Here is a 15361-nt window from a genome sequence, read left to right on the forward strand (position 1 = left end):
GAAGTAAGTCAGAAAGAGAAAAACAGATATCGTATATTAACACATATGTGGAACCTAGAAAAATGGTACAGATGAACCAGTTTGCAGGGCAGAAATGGAGACACAGATGTAGAGAACAAACATATGGACACCAAGGGGGAAAAGTGGCGGGGGGGGGTGGTGGTGTGATGAATTGGGCGATTGGGATTGACATGTATATACTGATGTGTATGAAATGGATAACTAATAAGAACCTGCTGTATAAAAAAATAAATAAAATTCAAAAAATTTTTTTAAAAAGTCTGATCTGGCGCTTCTAACCTTGGACAGGGGCTTATGTCAAACAAATATTGTTCAGTAAAATGCTTTGGTCTGAGAGGGCTCTCTCTCTCAATATTATTTTGAGTTAATATATACTAGTATCATATATACTAGTTTAGAAATAGGATGCAGTAATTTGTTTTATCAGGAAAGAGGGAGTGATGGTAACATTCTAACAGAAATAATCCTATCTTCCTTGAAAAAGTATATAGGTTGTTGGGATTTTAGTTTTTTGTTTTGTTTTCAGGTTGTAAAAGCAATACATGAATGCTGCAAGGCAGGCAGACATATGTTACCACAAAGAGTAACAAAGATAATTTCCCTGCCTTCCTTCTGACTCCACTGTCCAGAACTGGCTACTGTTGATAGTTTGGTATGTCTGTCTTCCAAACATTTATAAGGCTAAATATGTATGTAATTTCTATCTGGAATTTGTGCTGACAGAACAAGGAGCCACGGAAGTAATCCAGTGAGTGATCCCACCTACCACACAGCAGCATGCAGGGCACTGGGCTCTGGCAGAGGCTGAGGAAGGGCCACTCACAGGGACACCCCTCTGAAAGTGGAAAGTGAAAGAGCACCAAGGCTGGGTGCTCTTATTCACCAGTCATATTCCAATAAACTCAAGGCTGCTCAACCACCAACAGAAATGATCATGGAGGACAGGAAGGCAACAACACGCCTCCCTATTCTTTTGCAAATCACTTCTCAAACACTTGCAAACTCTCACACAAACCCCTCCACACTTGGCATGGGGTCCCCATGGGCACGTCTCCAAATGCGTGGGTCCTGTGTGCCACATCACTGCTACAGTCTGGACTTACGCACAGGTCACCTCTGCAGGAACAGAAATAACCAAAGGCATCTGAGAGCCTTGCCAGTTTTCAGGAGGCCAGCAGGGCTCATCATGTCTTATGTGGGGACCTAGTTCTTGGTTTCCAGAGTGGGGTCAAGCTTGGTTGCAACTACCAGAGGTTAACCATCCATGCATGGTGTGGTGTGTGTTCCCATTCAGAGGAAGGATCACAAACAAGAAGCAGGCCCAATGATTTAAGCCTCTGAAGCATTTCCTACACCGGTGGCTCTCAAAGTGTGGTGCAGGGGACTCTAGGGATCCACAAAGTCAAAACCACTTTCGTAACAATGCCAAGATGCTATTTGACATTTTCACTCTCACATTTTCCAGAGTACACAGTGGAGTTTTCCAGAGGCTATATGACATGTAATACTGCAACAGACTGAATGCAGAAGCAGATATAAGAATCTAGCTGATGAAAAAGCAAATGAAAAACAAAAAAAGAATCTAGCTGCTGTCTCTTAAACCTGACATTAAAGAGATTTGCAAAAATATAATTAGTACAATGTCACTCTTCTCAGTAACGTTCTGTTTTGTAAAGGATGGTTATTTTCATAAAGATATGTACAATACGTCCACTATTATGTCTAAATGCATTACTAAATATAGTAAAATATTCTCAGTTTTAGTTATATTTGGCAAATATTGAAATATATAACCCACATAAAAGTTCCTTAGTATACTGATTTTTAAGAGTCTAAAGGGGTTTTTGAGCACCGCCCCCAGAAAAGTTTGAGAACTGCTACCCTAGAGGCTGTCCCCGACTCCCTACCCCCATCCCCGCCAAGACACACACACACACACACATACACCCGCGCGCGCGCGCGCGCGCGCACACACACACACACACACACCGCTGTAAGGAGGGTTATGTATGTGGCAGGAAGGAAGATGTGCCATTCTGATGTGCTGGCTGAATTAGTAAAGGCAGCCCGTGCTCCTTCCTGGATCTCTGAATCTATTAAGATGGGCTCTATCCCCACCCCTTCCATCGAGGGTCTCTTCCCCCCGCACTCCGTTTTCCTCTTACCACTTGGTGTGTTTTCCCCCATCTGTCAGAACCTCTGAGGATTTCCCTATCCCGCCACCCCCAGCTCGGCGAGGACTCCCCGGTGAGGCCCGCACACCCTCCCTGAGGTTAGGACTCCCCAGTTCAGTCGGCCGGAACAGTCTCAGCGTGGACTCTGGGCGGCCCGCACAGCCCAGACAAAGAAGGCCTAGGAGAGCCATTTCCAGTCCCCAAGACCTGTCCTCGGCTCAGCACAGGCTGGGGACAGGGCAAAGGGGTCAGTCCCCAGGAACTAGTCCCCGATTTTCCCCTCGGCCTTCCCCAGATCCCCGCCCCGGGCCGCCCGGCGCGCTGCAGTCCGGGCAGTCCAGGCTCGGGGAAGGTGCCCGGGGCGCCGCGGACTCGCGCCCACCCTGCCGGGGTCAGGGCGGCCGGCGCTCCCGCCCGGGGCCGGACGTCGGTCGGGCCGCGACGTACTCACTTACCGCGAACTGCACTGCAGGCTCCGACCGGCGGCCGGGAACCAGGCTGCGGGGCACGATCCCGTGCGCTGCGCGATTCCAGACGCCGAGCTCCTCCCCTTGTCGCCCCGGGGCCACCGGCCGAGGGGCGGAGCCGGGGCGGGGCGGGGTCTGCGGGGCGAAGGAGACCTCGCCCCCCACGGGAGGGAGGGTTCCTAGGGGCCAGCGGCAGGCTCCTCCCCTGCGGGCCCAGGCCTGTGACTCGCTCACTCTGGGACGTGGAGTGTGACTGTCCAGCTCTCTAGGAGGGGAGCCGAAGGGACGAGGGGAAAATGCCGCTTTTTAAAATGATTTGGCCGTCAAGCTGGAGGCTTCCCTATCTGGCACCCCCGGTACGTGTGGTCACCTCCCCTCTCTCCCTTTTGCCCTCACCCCATCGCCACTTTAATGCCTTGCAAAGCGTGCTGAGTGACCTGGCGGGACTTCAACGTTTCCGTGGCTAGGAGTGCAAAGTTTCAATGTTTAATCAACTTATTTATTTTTAACGTGTAACAACTCTTCCTAATGTACGCTGTTCACCCTGTCAGAAGTGAGAGAAATGGCTCAGCAGACGCTAAGAGGGCCTTCTTCACCGCACCTACTTTCCGTAGGTTGGTTGGAGTTGCGCCCGCTGAGGTAAATGTGGGTGATTAGATCTTTCTAGATGAAAGGTGAGGTTTTCCTGCCCAACTTATATAGAGAGTTATTGTCGTTTTCTATCTTATCTGAATGAACAGCTTATAAGATGACTAACTAATAGCTAATACTGATACTGACCTCTACTAGTTACCACGCTCCTACTCTTTGCAGGCTTCGATGATGGGGTCTTTACATATGTTATTTAGTTCAGTTCCTCCAGTTGCCCCATGAAGTGAGGAATATGACCCTGTTTTATAGACATCCGTAGCTGGGATTCAGTCCTCAGCTCTGACTCCTAAGCCCACACTTCATCATGTTGCACTGCAGGGTACAGCTATTCCCTGGTTATATTTAATTTTGAAAGAACATATTTACTATATTTCATATTACTATAGTAAATATTATGTATTTACTGTATGGGAGAAGACTTTCTTCCCACCCACTTCCTAAAGTCCTTGCATTCACATTCATTGAGCAAACTTACCTTGAGTGGCCACCATACACCAGAGGCTCACCACAAACCCCGAAAAATAATACTGGGGTCGCCTCGGAAGTTAGAGTGTAGGGAAAGCTGAGGGATAGGGAGAAAAGACATCCAGCTACATTTTGGTTCTTACTGAGGGAGCCCTTCAAAAAGCAAAGTTTCTTAATGTTCAGTGATAACATACATATAATATAAGAACTGGTAATCCTTGACAGGAAATAATTAAATCAGAACTATAAAAGGAATTGAGATTTATTAGTAAACACTCTGGCCAAAACCATGAAGGAAATAGTTCCCACATCACTCTGCTCTTTTGCTCTGGGAAACATCACCAGTGATGTGCAGATTGCAAATCCAGTGACCTCTCTTCTGTTCTTGCCCTTGCTGACTGCTCTGTGGTGTTTGACACTGGTTGACAGGTATTTCCTTGAGATGTTAACCTCCTTTGGCTTTAGAGCCTTCTGCTCTCATGATTCACTTCTGAATTTGGTCCCTCTTTCTTAGGCTCTTTCACTGCACTCTTTCTCCTCTCACTTCACATGTGACTCCATACACTGATGAATTCTTCTTCATTTACTTTCTCTGTATGCACACTTCCAGCTGAAGTCCCCTCTGCCTCTGTCATTGACCTTAACCCTCTTCAGATCTCCACACTCTTTGTCAGCAGCCATTTGTGGGGCATCACCACCTGAGTATTCCCAAGGCACTTGCCATTCTTTACATCTAAAGTGGCAGTTCAGTGTCTTCTCTAGACATCTGCCTGTCCCCTCCAACCCATCCAGTTTCTTCCTCATCCTGAATCCCACATCCTGAGTTTGGATTTCATGGCGTGTTGAGAAAGCATTTAAGGGGGTTAGAACCACATCACTATGCTCATACAAGTTTCACCTAATAAATATTTCGGTCATGATACAAAAGATTCTGCAAGTGGCCCAGAGGAATGTGTAGACTTTAAGGGCCTTCTGAGAGGAAGTCCTCCAGGTGTGGTAACTGCTCAGGCACCATGAATCTGCTCCAGGGGCCAGTGGCAGAAGGGCCTTCAGTGAGGTAACAACACTGTTCTATCAGCCTTACCTGCCAGAAGCTTATGCTACTATAAAGAGAATCATGAGGACTTCTCTGGTGGCACAGTGGTTAAGAATCCGCCTGCCAGTCCAGGGGACACGGGTTCGAGCCCTGGCCCGGGAAGATCCCACACATGCTGCAGAGCAACTAAGCCCATGCGCCACAACTACTGAGCCTGCGAGCCACAACTACTGAGCCTGCGTGCCACAACTGCTGAAGCCTGCACACCTAGAGCCCATGCTCTGCAACAAGACAAGCCACCGCAATGAGAAGCCTGCACACTGCAATGAAGAGTAGCCCCTAATCGCTGCAACTAGAGAAAGCCCGCTCAGAGCAACAAAGACCCAACGCAGCCAAAAATAATAAATAAATAAAATAATTAAAAAAGAAAAAAGAGAAAGAATCATGAGGTTTTGGTCAGAGACCTGTTAAGCTCTGAGGAATGCCTCATTATACTCCACATTGACTTCAGTTGCTTGTATAAACTGGACCCCACTAACTTGGCATCATGCTTTGCTGTCATAATGCATTTTCACACATATTATCTAATAGAAAGGAAGTGGTGTAAGAGAAAGGCAGTCTAGGGACTTCCCTGGAGGTCCAGTGGTTAAGACTCCGCTCTTCCACTGCAGGGGGCATGGGTTCGATCCCTGGTCAGGGGAACTAAGATCCCATATGCCATGCGTGGCCGAAAAGGGAAAGAGAGAGAGAGAGAGAGGCAGTCTAGCATGGCAGTTCTCAAACCTCGAGGTTCATTGAAAAAACACATTCCTATACTGCACTCTTAGACAGACTGAGTGTGAGGGTCTGACTACCCTTTGAGTAACACCAGTGGTGGTTCCCAAACTGGGTGTTAGAATGTATTAAAAATACAGCCTCCTGTGCCCTGACCTAGAATTAGTTCAGGAGTAGGATCTGTGCTCAGAGTTTGAGGACTCTAAATACTACAGGTGATTCTGCTCTTGCATGTTCAGCATATTGCCCCCAGGGAGCTGCAAGCTGGAAATATACCCTCCCTGAATGTGGGATAATGTCAGTTTGCTCATCACCCCTAACACAGAGCCTGGCGCATAGAAGGTGCTCAGTACAAGTTTGCTGACTAATTACTGCCTTCTACTCTGTGCTTTCCATTGGTGTTCAGTGTTCTCTAGCATAGTAGAACCATTCAGTATTCTCTAGCATAGTAGAGGGGAGATATCTGTATGGCAATGAATGAGGTATAAAGTGGTCCCTTCTGAAATTCCTGTTTGGTATGACTCAAGAATGCCTGAGTTCATCACTGAATGTATTTCTTCCTCATACCAGAGGAAGTTTGAGATAAATGTTTTCTGTTCTTCTACAAAAAAATGCTACATTCATAAAAAGGAAAGGCAGTTCTTAGGCTTATGTTGGCCCCCAACAGATATGCAACTGCCATCCCCTTCCATGCCTCTCATAGTCTTAATTTTTGTGCTTTCTTACTGCCTAAATGCCTGAACTCCTGAGCTGCCTTCCCAGGGAACCAGGGTCCTCTGGCCATTGGCTTTACAATTAAGCACCGTTCCCCTCAACAAAGCTAATAATAAAAACCAAATGTGATTAAATGTCCCATTGAATCTTTACGAGAACACTTTGTATCTGGTGGCATGTTACCATTTCACAGATGAGGAAACTGAGATTCAGAATGATTATGTAATTTGCTTCAGGTCACATAACTTGTAAATGGTGATGCTGGGATTTGAACAAAGCCTGGTCTTAATTCCAGAGCTTGTGCTTGAAACCCTGTGCAAACAAATACAATTTTATTTAAATGAAATCATTGGATACCATGAGATTATAAGTTATTAATTCTTTGCAGAAAGGAAGAGGAGCTTAAATGTTCTAGGAGGGAACTGTGGTCTGTTCCCATATGGTCTAGAATTCCTTATTCACAAATTTTCAGGGCTGCTTCTCCTTTATGGTAGTATGGAGATCCCTGCTGCTGCCCTGTGATTTAGGTGCACACAGGTAAAGAAACTCCCCATCCTGGGGATGGAGGTGTTGGAAATAAGGAGCAGTAATTTTACTGTTCTGAGGCTGCTCCTACTGACTTATTTAATACTTTTTTCCAGAAAATGATTTGGTAATGAGTCTTTCACTGCTGAACATCTACTTGATATTTATGTTGTACATGCTTGTATTGTAAATGCTCATGAAGTCCAGAAGGGATTCTTTCATTCAGGCACTGTGGCGTGTAGAGAGGTAATCTCTGTCCTCTTCCCGGCGGTCTCCCAAAAGAATATAAAATCTGAGAAGAAATGGAAATCACAGCTCTAAAGACTTAAATGGTGGCAGCTCAGAGAGGCAATTTCCCAGTACAACATCGCCACCTGCCGGATGCAGGCACTAAGTACACCCCTTTTAAAAAGTGGGGTGGCTATTAATGTGTTGCCAAGCTGACATGCATAGAGGGCTTAGGACTCTGAAGCCTGCTGTCCCCATTTTTGGGTGGGTCAATTCAGACTTGACAACTAATAAGGAAAAGGTCCAGTCTACTTGCTTGTCAAATGGAGATTGTATATTTAAGGGCACAGTGACCTGGCCCCAACAGCATCTCAGTGTATATGAAAAAGGGGCAGCTATTGTTTTGGAGAAACTTTCTTTTCCATTACGTATACAACCTGAAATAAATCCATTGGTTTAATGGGGCCCTTGACTCACAGAGGTTCTCCTTAAAGCCTAACTCTTGTTCACTGATGGTTTGGCTTAGTTGGATCCTGTTAGTGTCCACCGGGCTGCTTCAGCTGTTCAAGTGCTGCTCAATATATACCATCTTGAAAACTGGTGTGGTTGTCCACATAGTGGGCAGAACTCAAGGCCATTCTCATAACTCTGGCCAATACTCCTTTTGATGAAAGATTTTTTTTTATTGATTCTTGGGATATTGCCAATGAGTTAGCTGCCTGGTCTGCTATCTGGTCTGCCAATTGAAATACTATAGACTCATAGATTAAACAACCCTGGCACCTCTGATGGGAACACTTTAGACCCAAAATGTGTAAGGGTGGGGGCATTTAATAATCCCTTTGTCCCCTAGATCCACCACGGCCACTTGAGTCACATAGCAGCTGCAGCTGTCATTCTGTGGACATGGCTGATTCTTAATTCTTCTGCTGTGCCTGATGCCATCAAGAGCAGCTCTCAACACGGACCCCCTTTAAGCAGGTACAAACACACGGGCTGGCACAACCTTGTTTCATTCTGACTGTTATAAATTCACGTGCTTTTCTGATGCTTGAGAGGCTTTAGGTTATGCCAGCTACAACCACTCAGTGACACTGCCCGTGTGACTTAACCAATGTTAAGCCTGATCCAAATCAAGTTTAATGAAAAACCTGATCAGAATTACCTGTGCCTGTTTGGGTTTGCATATGACTGGAAATGGGCCATAGAATATCTCTTCATTGGGGATGGATGTTTTTTTTGTTTGTTTTGTTTTGTCTTGGGTGTTTTGTTTTTTCTTTGGCTTATCTGTTGCCTTCTGTAATTATTGGCAATGACACCAAAGATCAGCAGGTCTGTGTAAACTCTGTTTCATGGCTTGTAATGGATAATGGACTGGCCTTACACTAGACTACATCCTGACTGTCTGAAATAAAATCCTCTGGTCTCCCCAGGACAGTTGTCTGACTCCAGGACCCCCAAAGGCATATTTGAGGTCAATACTGCAGGCTAACTTTGTCTGGCTTGTTTGGAGTCCTATTGATAGTAACCTTAATTAAATGCTGTATGAGGCCATTTGAACAGATTTAGTTCTAGCCTCTGTTGGTTAAATTAATCAGAGTGGTCAGCAGAGTGGCATGTGTTTGTGAATTTTGCCAGAAGCCAAGACGTGGAGGGACAACAGGTAGATTGATGGGGAAGGCAAACTTTCATGGGCCCTGAGCAGCCCTGCACATTTTTGCTGGGTATGCCAAGTACACAAGGTCCTGACTACTCTTTACCCAGGCCGTTCCTTAGGGTGGTGATTACAGAGAGCGGCTTTGAGCACTGAAATTATATAAAGTCAGGCATTTACTTCAAAATTACTAGGTGGGGGGAAGAATTGAATGAGGGTATAGATGAAACAATATTGTCTAAGAATTTATGATTGTTGAGTCTGGGTCATGGGTACATGTGGGTTCAAAGTGCAGACTTTGTTATCACCATAAAAGCAGTGAATTCCCAAGCTCAGTGCTCCTCTTCTGCAGCACAAACCCATTGTATGTATTATATCCTTCTGGACCCTCCACATCTCTCCCATGGGACCCGAGGAAAGGACATGATGCTCATGCTGCTCGCTGTGCCTTGAGTAATAACATTTTTCTTTGACTTAGGAGTCTCCTGTCTCCTGCCAATATTCCTAAAATAGTAACAGGCTCTTATTAGCTTGTAAGTAGGGTAAAATCCCAAACCCTGATAGGTATCTGTGTTTTTTGGGGAGGGTGAAGGATGCTCTGGTGTTTGCTTGAAATCACCAGGCACAAATTTAGTTGTGTAATTTTGTTTTTACATTGAGGGGAAAAAATTCAGTTTATTAAACTTGTCTTGCAGCTGTGCCAAATTCTGCAAAGCTGGAAATTTAGAACTTTTTAATTTCGTCACTTATTCAGCTTTATTTAAAAGATTTAAAATAATGAAAAATCTCAGCCATTTACAGAAGCAGAGATATTAGTATTATGAGCATCCATATAGACATCACTCAGTTCAACAATTTTCACCTCATAGCCAGTCTTCTTACTTCTATATCTGCTTCCCATCCCTGATAATTTTGAAGCATGTTTATAAAATCATATAATTTCATTTGTAATATATTTTATTTTAAAATCATTAACTGGAATTTGCTTTGTTTTAAAATATCTGTATTCTTTGAATTTCTCAAGAGCTATTTTGTGAACATAGGATATATTGCTCCACTAATAATAATTATAAGAAAAGCATCACAATTCTCCTTCTCCCTGACACCTGAAATATTTTGGAGGTAACCAAAACTGTACATAGTGGTAAATGTATCGCTTAAGCTTTTTATTTTAATAAATCTACATAAATACACATGAAGTTGACATTATTGTATCACCAAAAGTTGACTCTAGAAGAAATGAAAAACTTGGCTAGTACAATAATCACTCAAGTAATAGGAAAAGTTATCAAAGAGATACATTCAAAAATGTTCTTAAGTGAGATGATTTTGCCTTTTAAATGGACTTTTTTTTTTTTTTTTTTTTGCGGTACGTGGGCCTCTCACTGTTGTGGTCTCTCCCGTTGCGGAGCACAGGCTCCGGACGCGCAGGCCCAGCGGCCATGGCTCACGGGCCTAGCCGCTCCGCGGCATGTGGGATCCTCCCGGACGGGGTCACGAACCCGCGTCCCCTGCATCGGCAGGCGGACTCCCAACCGCTGCGCCATCAGGGAAGCCCTGGACCTTTTATTATGGAAAATATAAACGTATAAAAAACTTTATAATGAACCCGCATGTACCTGTAAACAAAAAGAACAAAGAGTGTCACCCTGATCCAAACGGTCAAATGGAAACCCGCTGCAGTCTCCCACGCCTTAGCACGCCCAGTCTTAGCACGCCTGGTGTTAGCACGCCTGAGGGGAATTCAGGATGGAGAAAAATGGGAAAATGGCATTCTGTGCTTTGGGTATGGGGCCACTAGATAGTTAAGATGCATATCTGGGCTTCCCTGGTGGCGCAGTGGTTGAGAGTCCGCCTGCCGATGCAGGGGACACAGGTTCGTGCCCCGGTCCGGGAAGATCCCACATGCTGCGAAGCGGCTGGGCCAGTGAGTCATGGCCGCTGAGCCTGTGCGTCCGGAGCCGCAACGGGAGAGGCCACAACGGTGAGAGGCCCGCGAACCGCAAAAAAAAAAAAAAAAAAAAAGATGCATATCTAAGGAAGAATTTCAATGACCCCAGATTCTTGCATCTTCCCATTCATAGAAAAACACTAAAGTCATTAGTTTGAGATATCTTTTTTTGTTTAGCAGTAACCTTTCCCCAAGATGTATGCTTGACTACATGTATTTTCCAGCCAAAAAATTCATATATAAGCTAGCTCCTCCCCTACCTCTTCAGAGCAGTTCCTCAGAGCTACCTGAGAGGCTGTCTTCTGGGCTATTGTCCTCAATAAGGTCTCCAAATAAAACTGAAACTTACTACTTTTACATCATATGGTTTTTTTTCAGTCAACATACCCATGACCCAGACTCTACAATTATAAATTCTTGGACAATTTTCTTTCTTCTATATCCTCACTCAATTCTTCCTCACACCTGACAGTTTTTGTTTTTAAATTTTTATTTTTTTAATTTATTTTTTATTTTTGGCTGTGTTGGGTCTTTGCTGCTCCGCACAGGCTTTCTCTAGTTGCAACGAGAGGGGCTACTCTTTGTTCCTGTGCGCGGGCTTCTCATTGTGGTGGCCTCTCTCGTTGCAAAACATGGTCTCTAGGCATGCGGGCTTCAGTAGTTGTGGTGCATGGGCTCATTAGTTGTGGCTCGCGGGCTCTAGAGCACAGGCTCAGTAGTTGTGATGCATGGGCCTAGTTGCACCACGACATGTGGGATCTTCCTGGACCAGGGCTCGAATCTGTGTCCCCTGCATTGGCAGGCAGATTCTTAACTACTGCGCCACCAGGGAAGCCCAACCTGACAGTTTTGAAGTAAATACCTGTCTTTATACAATTTCATGTATTATATATTTTGTTTTAAAAATGTAACTATAGTATCATCACATAACAAAGTTAAAAATAATTCCAAAAATCATAAAATATTCCATGTTCAAATTTCCCTGTCTTATAAAGTTTTTGAAACAATCTGTTTGTTTAAATCAGGCCCATTATCTTTTCTCTGTTAAGCTACAGATTTACACTCTATTTTTTTTCTTGTAGTTTATTTGTTGAAGAAATAATTGTGTTCTACCACCTGGATTTTGCTAATTGCATCTCCATGATGTCATTAATATGTTCTTCTGTCCCCTGCAAATAGATACATGTATCTTGAAGCTTGATTAGATTATGGTTCCCATGTTTTGCACAAGAATACTTCAAAGATGATACTGTGTACTTTTATCAGGAGGTATATAATACAGTAAGTCCAGTACATACGAACCTTCAAGTTGTGAAATTTCCAGTTGCAAAATTTCAAAGATGCATTCCATCAAAGTCAGGCATGAGTGAAACTGCAGCTTGCCCTCCGTCTCCTATTGCTGACGATCCTTCAGCTCTACCATCTCCCACCTCCTCTCCCTCCTCCAGTCAGTAACTCTTCTAGCCTGTTTACTCGATGCCAGCTCCTGTATGCCAGCTGTTGTACTGTACCACTATACTTTTCAAGGTACTGTACTGTAAGATTAAAAATGTGTTCTCTATTTTTTGTGTTTGTTTTTTATGTATTTTTTGTGTGCGAAGTATTATAAACCTATTACAGTACAGTACTATATAGCCGATTGTGTTAGTTGGGTACCTAGGCTAATTTTGTTGGACTTAGGAACAAATTGGACTTACGAACTTGCTCTCGGAACAGAAATTGTTCATATGTAGGGGACTTACTATATCTGACTGTCTCTCTTTTTTTGTGAATGTGAGCAGGCATTGATGATCAATGTTTAGACTCATTAATCATTAGGGGTTGCAAATGAAGATATTCTAATAGAATCTCTTCAAGTTGACTCCTGAGTCCTTTTGACAGAACCCAGTCATCCTTGATACTGTTCTTTTTTTTTAAAACATATTATTTAAAAATTTTTTTAAAATTTATTTTTGGCTGTGTTGGGTCTTTGTTGCTATGCGTGGGCTTTCTCTAGTTGCAGCGAGCAGGGCCTACTCTTTGTTGCGGTGCACAGGCTTCTCATTGCGGTGGCTTGTCTTGTTGTGGAGCATGGGCTCTAGGCACGTGGGCTTCAGTAGTTGTGGCGCACGAGCTCAGTAGCTCCATGGTGTGTGGGATCTTTCCTGACCAGGGATCGAACCCGTGTCCCCTGCATTGGCAGGCGGATTCTTAACCACTGCACCACCAGGGAAGTCCCTTGATACTGTTCTTGTTTTCTGGTATAACAAGAGCTTCCTTACTTGCTTTGTACATTTTCTGCTCCTGACCTAGAATCTGCCATTTCTCAAAGGAGCCCTGGTTCCTCTTAGTGGGAAATGGTATTTAGAGTCATAACCTGGGCACTAGGGGTCCTCATTGCTGTTGGATTGGTCTTTGTAGAAACACTGCCTTTTCAGTGGATATAGTTTTTGTTTATTTGTTTATATAATACATCATTAAAAAATTAAATATTATTTATGATTATTTAAATTATTTTTATGGTTGCAAAGTTGTGATATTGTGATTTGTAGTAAGAAATATATGTTTGGTCTTTGTCCCTGATCCTGGCACAGAGCTCCTAAAACCCTTGGGATTTCCTGAGTGATAAGAGCATAAAGGTGTCTTTTGTTATGTTAATGACGTGGCTTTTGGAAAGTACCTAAGGATGGGACCTCTTTGCCAGAGGAGCTAACCTGTGATTAGGGCTGGAAATTTTAGTCCAACCCCCTGGCCTCTAGGGAGGGGAGAGGGGCTGGAGGTTGAATCAGTCATAGCCAATGATTTAATCAACCCAGTATATGTAATGAAGCCTCCATAAACCCCAAAAGGACAGGGTTTGGAGGGTTCCAGACTGGTGAACATGTGGAGATTTGGGAAGACTGGTGTGCCTGGAGAGGGCATAGAAGCTCCATGCCCTTTCCCCATACTTTGCCCTGTGTGTCTATTCCATCTGGCTGTTCCTGAGTTATATCCTTTTATAATAAATTGATGGATCTCATAAATAAGTAAAATGTTCCTCTGAGTTCTGTGAGTCATTCTAGCAAGTTAATTGAATTTGAAGGTCATTGGAGCCTCCAATCTACTGTTGGTTGGTCAGAAGCACAGGTGATAACCTGGGCTTGTGATTGGTGTCTAAAGTTGGGGGTGTCAGGGGGACAGTCTTATAGGATGGAGCCCTTAACCTGTGGGATCTGATGCCATCTCCAGGTACTGTCAGTGTTCAGTTGATTTCTAGGACACCTAGCTGGTGTTGAAGAATTGCTTGTTGGTGTGGGGACCCCCACTCCACATACACACCTACATGGTGGAATTGTTCACCAGAACCTCTTAAAGTCAAATCTGTAAAACAAGGTAAATGTAGAGAAGTCTAGCTTCTGTCCCAATCTTCTTCAACCTATTCTTTCCTACCTCCAACGGGTATCTTGTTTTTTGTTTTATCCTTCAACTTAATTTAATAAAAGTAAATACGTGACTGTGTTCTTATTCTTTCCTTTCTTAGACAAACAGCAGCATCCTACACACATTTTCTCCCTCTTGCCTTTTTTTTTTTTTTTTTTTTTGCCTAACCACGTATCATGGAGATCACTCCATGGCTGTATATAGTGCCTTTTCCCATTTCTTTTTATGACTTTATAATATCCTATTATGTGCATGTACCATTGGTAGACATTTTTGTCTCCAATCTTTGCTATTATGAATAGCATTTCAAAGAAAGACCATATATCTTTCTGCATAGAGTACTATCAGTGGTATTGATGGGTCAAAGGGTAAATCCATGTCATTTTTGCTAGATATTGCCCACTTCTTTTCTGTATTAGTTAGGTTCTACAATGGACTGAATGTTTGTGTCCTTCCAAAATTTATATGTTGAAATCCTGACTCCCCTAATGTGATGGTATTTGAAAGTGGGCCCTTTGGGAAATGATTAGATCATGAGGGTGGAGTCCTCATGAATGGGGTTAGTGCCCTTAGAAAAAGAGTCTAGAGAGCTAGCTAGGTCTCTTTCTGCCATGTGAACATACAATGTTAGCAATTGTAACTTCTTCTGCAACCCAGAAGAGGACTCTCACCAGGATCCGACCAGGCCAGCACCTTCATCTTGGACTTTACCTTTCAGAACCATGAGAAATAAATGTTTGCTGTTTTAGCCACCCAGTCTATGGTAACTTGTAATAGCAGCCTAAACTGACTAAGACAAGGTCACATTTGGAAACAGAGACCACACCAGTTATGTGAACCAAAAGAATTTAATATAAAGGCTTGTTTATTAGGTATAATGTTATTAATAGCTGAAGGTAAAAAGAGAACTTTAAGGTATCAAAAGGCAGCAACTGTAGGCAGCTGCTCCCAACCCTCAGCTGAGGAAACTTAGAGAGAGGTCCTATGGAGCTGCAACTCAGAACTCCGAGGAGATGGTACTGCTGGACTGGTGGGAGGTTCTGAGTCTGATACGGGGAGGCTTATGGGCCTGGGGCCCAGGCCTTGCAGGAGGAGAGGGCCAGCTGATTCTGATGTCTCTGTGGGAGACAGGGGTTTGCAAGTATGGGGAAAACTGAAAACTGAATTTGGCTGCTGCTCTGCAAAGGTACCTGCTGCTGCAGAGTGAAGGCACTGCAGGGCCAGCTCCTGGGAACGGCAAACAAACAGGAAGCCCCCAGGAAGCAGACAGGAAGAAGCAAGTCCCTTCGTCTTTCTGTAGCC

The 15361-nt window shown here is 44.0% G+C and overlaps 1 protein-coding gene across 1 annotated transcript in view; it reads right to left on the reverse strand.

Moving 5' to 3' along the window:
• Nucleotides 1–2751, reverse strand: part of ACO1 (aconitase 1) — a 59802-nt gene extending 57051 nt beyond the window's left edge. Inside the window, exon 1 of the mRNA XM_029201813.1 lies at nucleotides 2651–2751. The gene's annotated coding sequence lies outside the window, so the exon portion shown is untranslated. The remainder of the gene's footprint in view (nucleotides 1–2650) is intronic.
• Between the last annotated feature and the right edge of the window lie 12610 nt (nucleotides 2752–15361).

Source organism: Monodon monoceros, unplaced genomic scaffold (genome assembly GCF_005190385.1).
Source record: "Monodon monoceros isolate NGI ecotype Baffin Bay Population unplaced genomic scaffold, NGI_Narwhal_1 Super_Scaffold_5, whole genome shotgun sequence".
Taxonomy (NCBI): Eukaryota; Metazoa; Chordata; class Mammalia; order Artiodactyla; family Monodontidae; genus Monodon; species Monodon monoceros.